The 13,495-nt window shown below is 42.2% G+C and overlaps 1 protein-coding gene across 1 annotated transcript in view; it reads left to right on the forward strand.

Moving 5' to 3' along the window:
• Window positions 1–5,910: 5,910 nt before the first annotated feature.
• The window catches only part of STEAP4 (STEAP4 metalloreductase), a 52,956-nt gene continuing 45,371 nt past the window's right edge, over window positions 5,911–13,495 (forward strand). Inside the window, exon 1 of the mRNA XM_067562247.1 lies at window positions 5,911–5,928. The gene's annotated coding sequence lies outside the window, so the exon portion shown is untranslated. The remainder of the gene's footprint in view (window positions 5,929–13,495) is intronic.

Raw genomic sequence — 13,495 nt, forward strand, 5'->3', positions numbered from 1 at the left:
TGATAATAATATTCAAGCCAGGACAAATAATGATCCCTTTACCCTTACATCCTGTCTCTGAGATCCACAAATACCAGAGGCTTCAGAAGTGATAGCCCTAATAATTTTTTATTTGTGCTAGTGTAACTGCAGGTGCTATTCTTATTTATAATATATTCCTACTTTCCTTTGAAATCAGCTTTACAGATACTATAGATGGAGACGGACTGGTTTTTTCTTAATTCTGCCAGGGAGCATTTCCTCCCTAATATTTTTTCAGAATAGTTTTGTGCATTTAATTTGCTCACACTCCAGGCCAGATTTTTGAGTGCTCAGCATTCACAACTGGGATAAGGTTTTCAAAAACCCTTAGCAGCCAGTGTGATGGGGTTTACCAAAAATCCAGTCACTTCTGTTGGTGCCCTCAGCTCCCTCAAAAATATGGCCTCATTTGTAGTTGAGTGCCCCTTAAATTCTGTAAATAAAAACTCCAATAGAACATTTTTTGAGGGGAGGAGGGTGGGAATCTCTATGAGATCTCATCTCAGTTCATACACTGAAGATGTATTAGTGTTCTGATAAATAGATCCGTTAGTTTTACAAGCAGATGGTGTCTCAATTCACAAATCTGGTCTTATAGTTCAGAAGAACTAAACTTTATTTAATTTTAGGGTTTTTTGGGTTAGCAGGCTGCAGTGTTCAGATTTTGTAATTTAGCATTATGTCACTTAGCTAAGTTTCCCAACATGAGTCTGCACCATGTGCTGATCTTATAAACAGATTATCAGAGCGACAAAAATATCTCTGACTGATAGAAATGGCAACACAACAGGGCAGAAAATACAAGAGAAAAGCAGCTGTCCACTGCAATGAGAGAGAACAACTTGTGCACTATATCCCTTGAGGACCAAATTCTATCATGCAATATTGAATTGGAAAAGAATGATAACCACCCCCTAAATAAAGAGAGTGTCCTAACACAGAATAAAACATGAGCAATGAGAGGATGTAGTAACATGAATAGCAGTGAAATATTTCCAGCAAAACCCCAAATGAGGAAGATACCAGTGGAATCACTTGACAATGAATAGGATTGGACTTCTTCATAAGTGAACCCTCTGCATGACAAAAATGAAGAGCAATCAACTGAAAAAAATCACAATGACATTACCCTTTAAAATGCCTCAACAAGGGAGTTGTTGAGATAGAAGGTAAGGTGGAGTTGCCAGACAAGGAGAGTGAGAGATGAATGACAGTTTTCCATTGACAGTCCCAAACTGTTTTTCCAGCTAATGTGCTCATCACTTATTCTTTCTAATTCATCTGTCTTCTCATCTCATTCAGACAACATGTCATTCCAAGAGACGCAAGCACTGGGACCCAATTAAAAAGGTTCTACAGAAAGTTTTGCTTCTTTGGCTCTAAGCTTTATTGGGAATAAATGCTGATCTGTGACAGATGAAGGCACCTTCATTCTAGCACAGGAGGGCACTGTTGCACAATGCTGATTAAATGCATAGCAATTCCTGTTTTTTAGCATACCAGAAAATAAGAACAACAAGACTCATTGGACTTCAGTATTATTCAATATTCTTGCTGAAGAGTGTTTTGATAAGATTTTGAAGATCCGAGATCAAACTCCTTTAGACTGGCTCCACTGAGCTAAAGGGACGAGCTGCCATAATGGCTCTAAAATCACACCACAGGTAGCACTTCCCACCAGAGGGAATATAACAGGGGAAATCTTGGGGAATGGAGGCATGGCTGGAGTGCCACTATTCCCAGGTGCTGCAACAATCCCATGGGACAACAGGCAATTTGGCACATGTTTTAGAGCAACACCAGAGTTGCACTAATCTGCCCCAGGGTTTTAAAGTGGCCCTAAGATGAGGCAGCGTAATGATGGCATAAAGCCCGCCACCCCCTTTGGCGCTATACTGACCTCCGTTGACAGGAGTGAACTGAGTGCTATGTATTTGTCAAAATGTCATCAGGCAAAATTTGTGTATTTTCTTCCCCTTGTTCTTGCTTTTCTCTATGCCACAGTGCTTAACTGTCTTTAGCAGAAAGCAGTGTTGTTGAAGCTGTGTCAGTCCCAGGATATTAGAGAGACAAGGTGGGTGAGGTAATATTTTGTATTGGACCAACTTCTGCTGATGAGAAAGAGACAAGCTTTGAACTTCCCCTCCTATTTTGATCTCTTAACCATGGGACACCCCAATTTGCTTTGGGAAACATTAACAAGTTTCATCAACAGTGGACTCAAATCTTTGCCTGGTGCATCTTGCACTTAGCAATATACCATAACAGCTTGTAGGTTTCAGGTTACATGTCCCCAAGAATGTTTGTCTAGTGAGAATTCATTGAGTGACCATAATCTGGCAGATTTAGCTCCTGTATTATTTTGTGTTGAATTTATGATGCTACCAGCCACTGCATTTCTTTTGGTATTATGAAATATATCAGGCAAGTCATCCAGCTCTATTTAACAGTAAAATAATTATCCAATGTTCTAATTAAACCGCATGTATTTTTTAAGATTACATAAATATATTTATGTAAATACCTGCAATATCTCCCTACTGTGTAGATGTAAAGTGAATTTAGGCCAAGATCCACAAAAGTATTTAGGCACCAAAACCCCAGATTTAAGTGCCTAAATCCCAGTTTTAGGCTCCATTGCAATCCACAAAACCCCAGCTCATCTGACACCTCATACTATAAGCGCCTAAACTCACTTAGTGAGTAAATTTTCAGGGTAAACATTCCCCTGGGTGCCTACATTTCTGCTTCTGGTCATGCACAGTGTTGCATCACTCCAGGCATCTGGACATCTATCTTCTGCCTAAGCCCCAGGGCAACCCACAAACCTGGAGAAGATAGAAGAGTGCTCATCTCATCTGCAACTCCTGATCCGCGGGACTAAAAGTTATAAAGTGGGCATCTTCTCTTCTAGTCATTGTATGTGGAGCAAGGTAGGTGCTGATTCTCAAAAAAAAAAAACAGCCAACAACGACTTAGGTGTGTAAGCCGTCTGACTCCAAGAGAGGGTTCCTGGTTGTGGATCGCAAACAGAGACTGGCACCAAATTCCAGGCTGCAAGGAGGCACCTACCTCCATGAGAAGAGCGGGGCTTAGGACACACCTCTTTCATCAGCATCTCCCACTGGGTAGCTTAGGTGGCTCCCTACCTAGCATGCTGACTTTTTTGCACTGCATTCTAAGGTGCCTATCTCTCCCCATTCGTTATATAAGAACCTAGGCACCTAACTCAAGCTTTGTGGATAGCATTGTTGTTCCTGTGATGTTCTAGATGCCTAAAAGTTAGGTGTTGGAATACTGAGTGTCACAATGCCTAAATCCTTTTGTGGACTGAGGCCATTTAATTTATTTTCTTGACAAAACTGCAGAAAATATAAATAAGATAGGCCTGCAGATTTTTCAGGCTTAGACTTAATGAAATCTGATGGGACAAACACTTCCTTGAAAGTACTAGTGTTAGCTAATCTGTACTCCCCGATTCCATAGCTTTTTGGACAGGTAGTCTAATGGTTCATCTACAGTGAGAGGACTAATTATTTCCAGTCTTTTTCCTAACCTTATTTCATATTTGCATACTCTGAGCAATTCAGCTATTGTCTGTGAATATCCATGGACTTAAGCAAAGGGAGGAGCCTTATATTAATTATCTCCTGTTCCAACAGCATTCTATGATAGTCCCTTCTGTTCTCATTCCAATAAGGTAAAATTCTAAGATAACAGTAAGTCTTTATCACTTGGTATCTTTTGACACCAGTGGGAATGTACACCTCAGCTATGATAAGCAGAAAGGAGCTAGATATTACTAGCTAGAGAAGTGAATAAATTGCAACCCTGTAGTAATCAGAAGGCAAATATTACTACCCTAATGCTGCAAGGAGTTGCCTCAGATTTAAAGGGCCAGCAACTAGTGTACACATAGCAAGGAGCTCAGTGATGATGAAGCAGTCAGAAAAGATTGTTCATCAGCGAAAGGGGCAAAATTCCTATCTGTTTTGAGGGCTAGAGATCTGAATGTAAATATCCTAAGATTATGTGAGCTAGTTATATTTTTCTTTGACATCATGTAAATGTAATGACTAATATCAGATTTTTTTTTAAAACAGTTTTGTCCAATATGAATTAGAGTAAGTTTGTTGTCAACCAGTCCTCCCTGTGATTATTTATATCTAGTGCAGGTAGCATTGGCAGTATAAGTCATTTTTAGTATCATTCAAGCAGAGGTACTGATTCCCACTGTTATTTTAAAGAATGTTCCTAGCATTCTAACTGCAGAATCTACAGAGAAAGTTAGATCTTCATCCCAAGGCTATCCCATGGCCAAAAATAGCTTTAGAAGTATATACATTTATTGTATTCTCCTTTTAGCATAGTACATAGTGCTATTAATCACATCCCAGCTAATACAATTTTCCTTCTCCATCCTACAAAAGCATTTGTTTACACATATCATACATGTATATTCCTTTGACAGTCCCTGTCAAATTACTTCTATTGAACAGCTGTTAGTCTCAAGTATTATTATAAGACATTCCTAAGGTGTCGATCATACTAGTATTTTAATTGTATAATGTCCCCTTTGTTTATTCTCTGAGCATTCTCTTGTAAGATATTATCACATCTTGTAGAAAGGCTGAGAGCTATATTACTACTTGTTCCTTGCTTGGCATGCTGGTTTGCTAGAGATCACTTCTTATAGAAGTGCTGTGTCCTACCTTTGTAAAGTGTTTTGGTTATACACTGTAGATACATCTCAACTAGATCATATTTTAAGGAATGTCATCTACTCATACTGTTGCTAGCTCTTCAATGGAATCTCATTATCCATAATGTCACTTTAAAAAAAAAAAAAAAAAAAATCAAAATACCCAGGTACAATCAATGCCATAAATGAACCTTGGAAAAAATAAACCACTAACAAACACCAACCAACAAAAACCCTTATACTAGGAGGAAGGATACTCAGCAGAATTTTTAGGTAATAAAAGTCTCCTAACCCTGAAGGTGACATTTTAATAGATTATTTGAAACCAAAGGTTTAAACTTTGTTTATTCTTAGCCAAGTATCCTCTGAGTTGTTTCTCCTGGCATGCTTTAACAAATTTTAAGTTCAATCCTGGACAAACGCAACTGAATCTAATGACTTCTACAACTAGGCCCACTGAAATCAGTAGTAAACAGTATGCTTGGTAGCTATCTGAAAGACAAAAGATTGTTGAATATGACATACTACAATGAAGACTAGTCATCAGAAACAAAATTTCAGAGAGTATAATGAAACAACGTGAACAAATACAGAGTGATCTGTATTTTTAAACTGAATTTAATTTGAATTGCTATTCCCCCAAAAACAATTTTGTGTATTATTTTTTAACTAATTCAGTGTCAGAATCCCAACCAAGGCAGTCAGGGCCAAGGGTCAGAGCAGGGGCAAACCTGAGGCTGGCAGTAGCAGAGGAATTCATAGTCAGGTCCCAGCCACGGTAAATACCAAGGGTAAGAGTCCAAGTCAGGTTTCAGGGTCCATGTCAGAAGGCAGAGTCCAAATCAAGTCAATATCAAACCCAGGAGCAAGAACTAGGTATGGTCATGGCGGCTACAGGAAATCCACACTTGCCCGGACACTTTCTGGAATGCCCCTTGGGTTTACATATGGCAGGGAGCCAATCAGGAGCCATTAAGCTGCTGTCTGTCAAACCCTGACACAGAACTTCCCCATGGTCTGTGTCCACAGCAGGTTATGGGAAGTAGAGCACAAGCTGCTACAACTGACACTCGGTGGCAGCCTAGAGATGCCTGGTGGCTCTTCAGGTCTAGATTCTAGACCTGCAGGGTCTTACATTTGGTATGATGCTTCCTACTGAATTTGTTAATGCCAAATCCCTGATTTACATCTGGAGACATTGTATGGTAAGTTCTTTCCTTTATTATTAATTTTGCAAGAGCTGTTTGTGTTACTATACACTAGATGAGAAATGTAGTTTCATCCCTAGATCATGGAATTGGAATATCAGTATAATCCTTTCTAATGTTTTTGTTGCTATTATGTGGGCACATTTTCAAATATATTTGTGTGACCCACCCAAGTTCAACAACAGCTAAAGTCCATTTCAAATATTCACTGTAATGTATGATTTAAGGGCATGTCTCTTGTCCCCTTATTTGAATCATTAGCAGAGACTTGAGAACATTCTATAGGATTTTATCTGCTTATGTGTAACTGCCTCATGGGTAAATATTAACTAGCCAGTTTAAGGCTAGGATAAAGGCAAACAGTTCAGCTATACACATAAGTATGTGTGAACACTGGTGAACACTTACTTAAGTAATTCCATTGACTTCAGTGGGACTACTTGCAAGAGCAAGTGCTCACAAGCGTGAGCAGAGGATGTACAATTTGGCCTTTCTGAATCTGCACAATTCAACTCAATGGGAGTTTTGCCACTGACTTTGTGGTAACATAAATGGTCCCCTATTTCACGTGCATTCTTTGACAATATTAAATGTATATATTGATAATAGTAACAGCCACATTTCCAAATGCTTCACCCCATTAATATTAAACAACTATTATTTTGTTACTTTTTTCATGGTTTAAGGTTACATATATTAATTCTATGCATATATATCACATACACAACAGCTATAATCATCTAAAACACATACACACTAAAATACACTATCATTACAAGTGTGACATGGTGTACTCACCTCTCCTGAGTGCCTCCTGTTGGGTAGGTGTGGTACTACAATTTTCTTTTTCTCCTGGGAACCCTGTTATGTTGTTGACCTCCTTAGGCAGGTCTTCAGTAGCTCTGCCCTCCAGCTAAGTCAACAATGGATGAATGAACCCCTTCCAGGGTAACAATGGTCCAACTGGGCCTATCACTGTGCCCTAGTTAGTGTCTTTAGCCCTGTCTCTGGGCTCACAGTTCACCCAGAAGGGACTGAGAACTAAGTCCATCCCTGTCCTGTTACAGAGCACTGCCCCAGGGTTTTTTTCACTTAAGACTCTTTGCCTTCACCTGGTCTTGCTGCCCCAGCTCTCCATCCACATTACCCCTTAAGTTCAGTCCCCTTCCAGGGTAGCAAAGTTCAACAAATAGTTGGCCCTCTCCAGGGTCTTCAGCCCCATCACTTGGCTTTTTTTAAACTCCAACCCCTTTCTTGGGCTTTTAACAAAGAGTCTTCTCCCCTTCTCAGGGCTTAGGCCTCTTCCCCAGTGGCAGGACCCAGGCTTGCCTACTACTTCAGGTCCCAACCCAGGGACCCTACAAATAGCAGCCACATTCTGCTTTCTTTAATCCCTTTAATTAGCTGTTACTGTTCTCCCTGGGTTTCTTCCCTTTCACCCAGTCCCTTAGGGTTACCATTTTCAGGTCTGCTCTCTCATTGTAGAAAACAAAATGCAGCCAGAATTCAGCTTCTGGTTCTCTCTTGCACTTCCTGCCATGCAGGCCAGCCAGGATTAGTAACTACCCTGCTGCTAACCCCATGCAGCTCCTTTTAACTGAGCCTACTGGGCTCTTATTGGCTGCTTCTTATGAGGCCTCTCTAGGAAGGCCTGGAGGACCCACTTTTGCTGCTGTTCTCCTGGAGCGGGGTTAGTAGGGTTGCAGGTCCTCCAGCAGGGAGCCTCGAAGAGCCAGGTACACCCTGTCACACCAACAATAAACAAAATTCTAAAAGACTCTACTGTTTTTCCTCCTTTCAGGTAAGAAATTAAATTCATCACATGTTTTTTGGAGTTTGTTCTCACTGGTCATTGCTACATTTGCTACTCAATAGCAATACAATAAAATCATACTTATTTATATCCAGTTATTGGGTAACTTTTGATTACTTTGAAGAAAGTGATGCTAAGAAGATGGGTATCTTATCGGTGTCTCATTTCTGAGTACACTTTGAGAATGGGCTCTAGACACTGTAATATTTTTAGTGAAGACTTCTATAGGATCAACAATTAGCTCAATGCTGATGGAACTTTTACAGTCATATTTGAATAACTTCCACATCAGGTACTTAAAATTTCACCTTTACTTTTTATCAATTACTACTAACATCTGAAGAAAAAATCCTTTAGGTAAATGCTCAATTGCTTTTGGATCTTTTGAGAAGACTCTTGTGAGGTCTGATTAATACAATTCTACATCAATATGATATAAATGGACATTAATTAAATTCATTCCTGTTACCTGAGCTGAGCATATCACTACATTGAAGTAATTAATCCGATCCTCCAAACATTTACCATTATGGTCTAATTTTCAGCTATCACAGATTGGATGATAACCATTCAACTCTGCACATATGACAAAATGCCTATGAAATCATTTATGACTTGCCACAATTTTTCTGAGTTTAAGCAGACAGCGATGATACTGCGCTGCATTCAGGCTTACCAGTTCAAGTTGAATTTCAAAATCAGTTACACCAGGCTGTATTCACTTCCAGGTTGGAGCTCCTTAAAACACATTTTGACCTGATTGACTATGGCCCTGCACCTTATGCAGTCAATTGCACCAGTGCCAAGTAGATGTAAAATCCTACCAGAGTAGAAGGGTAGCATTTTGTATACACTTTATATTGGTATCCCAGACTGCACAAGATGCAGTGTAATGGAGAATCAGGCCCTCTATCTCTTATAATGAAGCATGCATGTCGTCTTAATCAAATAATTCTATTTTCCCCTAGCCTGGAATTTTATAATCTAAGCTTAGTTTTAACCATGTTTCTTGAACACTAACTACATTCTCATATATACACACACACAAACACACCATTTGAGATGAAATTAAGAGCACTGATTAGACACAGCTATTATAAAGTGTACTGGATGAAAGAAGCTTGTGTTAACTGTCAGTGAGGAAACAATGTAACACTAAATGGTTTTCTGTAGATTTAGAGATAATTTTTAAGACTTTCATTCTTTCTGGTGTCAGAGAGCACAGCAATAAACTGGCTATTATAAACCAGCATGGGTTTCCACTATGTTTGCAGTATTTATCAAGATACTTCCCCATGACAGTTGCTTCCCTTATTGGCACATGTTTTATGGTTCATGTCATTTACTGTGCCAGAACTTTATTGCACCGTGCAACTGTTACTGGTTCAGACCATCCTCTTCTGCAGAAAATCTTACGGGATGCATCAGAAAAGGAGGAAATCTACATGAGGATACCACCTACATGATCACATCAGGGAGCAGAGTTTGTGCTAACATGAAATAAAGCTTCGCCCCCAAACCTGGCTGTTGCTCAAATAACCACAGGAGCCAGGAGACAGAACACACAAGCACTGTGCCTCTGCAATACTTCTGGCCCCTTGCCATCCTCTTCCACACACACGTACACACACCCTTATAGCAGTGCATCTGCATTTAAGCCATACTACCCAGGACTACCTCCTGGGCAAGCTTGTCCACAAGTCCTGGAAGGAGAGAGGAGCAATTACTGGAAAAATGATACAGATCCAGCCTTTATTTATCCTTTATTTGTTTGTTTAAATAACAGACCCAGAAAGTAGCCAGATAAAATTGGATACTGCCAAAAGAGGAGATGTTTTGCATCCCACTAGTCATGTAGCTACTGACACCTCCCTGTGGTCAGACCACTCTCCACCCCCTTCTTCCCACAGTGCAGACCCCAGTCCATGCAGAGGCTAAATTCGCATACAAAACTGAAATTTCAGAGGTGCATGCTCATGCAAAACAAACAGCTGAAAAATGCGCTCTAATTTTAATGAAAATGTTTCACTAGTTTTGCATACCTACACTTTAAAATCACACTAGATGGTGAAATGGCTTATGAGGAATGGGGTGTAACAGACCAAAAGCAGGAATTACAGCAATAAATAAGCTGCATTTTGATTCCTAGTTGATGTCTGTTAGGAAATTCCAACAGAAACTTACTCTGAATGATACAGAAGAACCAAAGGGGAGAGAGATTTAGAAGTTCAAATCCACAAAAAGATACTCAGTTTTATCAGGCATGCATAGGTTATGTCTACACTTGGAGCTGGGGTGTGATTCCCAGCTTGCATAGATGTACCCATGCTAGCTCTGCTCAAAGTAGCATGCTAAAAATAGCCATGTAGCATGGGCAGCAGCTTGGGCTAGCTGCCCAAGTACATATCCAGAGGTCTTATCCAGGTACATATCCAGGTACTTGCATTGAGTGACTAGTCTGAGCCACCACCCAGGCTACCTTGGCTACATGCTACTTTTAGTGCACTGACTTAAGCAAAGTGAGTTCAGGTGTATCTACGTGAGCTGGGACTCACACTCCCAGCTCCAGTCTAGACGTAGCCAAGCAGTCACATCTGTTTCGGTTGAAGGTATCCACATACATTGCTCCAGTTAGTCCATTGCTGAGGGGCCAACATCTATTGGAAAAGGTTAATGCAATTTAACCCCATTGCTAAATATGTTCCAAGGAAAAATCCATTAGTAGCAGATACTCTGTCATGGAGCCCTGCATCGCACTCAACGCCCTCTGAACTCGAAGGTGACGTAAAGGCATACGCGGATGCTGTGGATGCATGCAAATCAGCGTCGGAAAAGAGACTATGCCAGCAACAAAATACAACCTCAACAGACACACCACTTCAAGAAGTTCTAAGTTACATTAGGGCCAGCTGGCCCAAGTATCTAAAGGACACTAAGCAAGTGACAAGAGACTACTTTGTGGTACATGGACAATTAAGCAAGTCAAATGGACTCATGATTAAAGGTGACTGCATTGTAATTCCAAATGAAATAACAGGAGAAATACTAAACCTCATCCATGAAGGACACCACAGATTAACTAAATGCTGTGACTGGGACAACCAATCAGTGTGGTGGCCAGGGGCAGTGCCAGCCTCTTCTCTGTTCAGAGCTGAGGTGGGCCAGACAGAAAATGAAGGGGTCTGTACTCCCGCTTGCCTCAAGGCCCCACCCCCTCTGTGGCCCCGCCCCATGGCCAAATCGAAGACTGAAAGCTGGAGCCAGGCAGTGCAGGGTGCTGGCTGCTTGCAGCCGGTAAGAGCTGCCCTGGTGGGGGGACCCAGCTCCAAGGCTGGCAGAGCCCTCAAGGAGCCGTGACTGTGAGTGCAGGGAACCTGGGCCAGAGAAGATAAGTCTGGGCTGCTGTGGGGAGATCCGGACCCTCCACCTGCCCTGGATGGCTTGCCCCAGTATGGGGGGACACAGGCCAGGGTCTGCTTTCGGACTCCCTCCCCATCCACGCTTACTTCTCGGTTGCTGCAGGAGCTGGATGCCTGGCCCGCAACTGTTACTCTCTCCACTCTGCCTTCTGAGCTGGGTGGCTGGAGAGTGGCAGCTGCTATGGGATGGCTACGGGGCAGCTAAGGCTAATTTTGGGGTGGCTACAGACCCCTACCCCCAGTATTACCCCTGATGCTGGCTGAGCATCAGCAAAGATATAAAGAATAAAGTATCTGCATCTGAACATTGCAGAACTAACAGACTAACACAACACAAAGAACTTTTAACAACAACATCTCTTCCACACAGAACTTGGATGAGATTAGCTTTATGTGAATTCAGAGACATCATTATCTGATTGTAATGGACTATTTTTTGCAATTACTTAGAACTAATGTATTTAAAAGACATAATATGTGGCAGTGTTATCGAGAAATAGAAGTGCATTTTCGTTCACTTTGGTATTCCAGAACAACTAGTGATGGACAACAGACCACAATTTACTGCAGCAGAATTTAAGTCATTCCAGTGAAATATGATTTTGATCATATTACTAGCAGCCCACACTATGCACAAGCCAATACAGAGGCTCAGAGTTGTATAAAGAGCCAAGAAAATCCTACAGCAAGAAGATTCATTCCTTGCTCTTCTGAGCTATAGATCAACACCACCAGCAGCTACTGGATATAGTCTAGCACAACTCCTGATGGAAAGACAACTCAGGTTCTTTTCCAAAGTTAGAACCGTAGTTCTATCTCCAAAGTGGTCATACATGAAGAGAATGGCCAAACTGTGTAAAAAGGCAAAAAAAAAAAAGCTTATAAACACTTTTACAACGTAAGTCACTCAGACACCTGCCAGGTCTAGAATCTAGTGACTATGTTCGTGTCAAACTGGATGGAGAAAAAGGATGAAGCACTCCAGCTGTTGTAAAGAAAAAAGAATTAATCACCCGGATCATATGTAACCAAGACTGACAGTAGAGTGCTCAACAGCTACAGTTTTTTCCTCAGAAAGAACAATAGACAGAGCAAACTCCACAGGAGGCAGATGCAGAACAAGAAGAAGATTCAAGGGACTCCAAACTGACCACAGTCAGTCGTTGCCACTAAAGGACAGCCAAATCACCAAGTTATTACGCATTCAGGTCATGTAATTAGAAAAAAAGTACAATTCAGAGAGGCTTAACAGACTGTTACGTACATGAATTTCAAATTTTGTAAATGTTGTATATGGTAGGAACATGAACTTAAAGGAGGAAATGTAATGGACTGATAAACTATTTGCAATAGTTCAGCCACTGGGTGGTGGCTCTGGGCAACATACATTATTTAAGCTAACCTCAGACATGCCTGGCAGAACATTAAAGGATGTTTACAGAACACATCTCTGAGAAGGAAGCTCTGTGGCCAGTCCATATCCAGTAGAGAAGCCTGACCTGCTAGTAGCAGCCCTGCAACCCACCATGTACAACAAATTAATGACACCCACCATCATGGACGGCTGGTGACTCCTGTGTGAAGAGGCACGGGTGGGGGGAAGGGTAGCGGGCAACACCACCTGGAGACAGTGCCACTGTCAGGGGGTGGTATCCATAGCCCTGCTACCCCAAGTCACCTGGAGGCAGGTTGCAGAGGTGTCGCTGGGACTGAGTGCTTCCCTCGGCACCTCTCCCGCTCCTGTGGCTGCCGCTCCCAGCTGGTGGCCTTGGTTCCCCCGCCCCACTCGGTCCTGACCTGCTGGTGACTCACTGCCTTACAGGGGCCCAGGAGTGTGGATAGCAGGGGGGGGCAGCTCCTTCTCATCTCCCCAGCAGGGTTGGCTGCGCTGCCCATGTTGAGAGTCTCCCTCACCCACAGCTCCGTCCCCCCTCATGCAAAGGGGCCACCCCTACCCCAGCTTTCCTTCCAGGTGAGAGAGGGAAGTTCCCTGGGACCCTCCCCCACCAACCACCTGGGGACTAAGCCCAGGCGAGCCCCGGTGCTGCTGGGAGGATTGGCACTGTGGACGGGGGGGCCAGCTGAAGCCTGGGGTATATTGGGGGTGGAGCATGGGCAGGGCGAGGGGTGGAGCGGGAGGTTCTGCTTGGGAAGACTTAGCCTTCTCCAGCCTATTATACCTGCCTATGCCCTATACCCTATGCCCACCATCCTGGCAGGTTATGGCCTGGACAACTGTAACGCAGCATGAAGCCAACTGCCCTTAGGAAACTCCAGCTAATTCAGACAACAGTGCATCTCCCCAGCAACATGGGCTATTGCGAGCACATCA

Source organism: Emydura macquarii, unplaced genomic scaffold, assembly GCF_026122565.2.
Source record: "Emydura macquarii macquarii isolate MOO-44397 ecotype Brisbane River unplaced genomic scaffold, CSIRO-AGI_Emac_v2 contig_2422, whole genome shotgun sequence".
In the NCBI taxonomy this organism is placed as follows: Eukaryota; Metazoa; Chordata; order Testudines; family Chelidae; genus Emydura; species Emydura macquarii.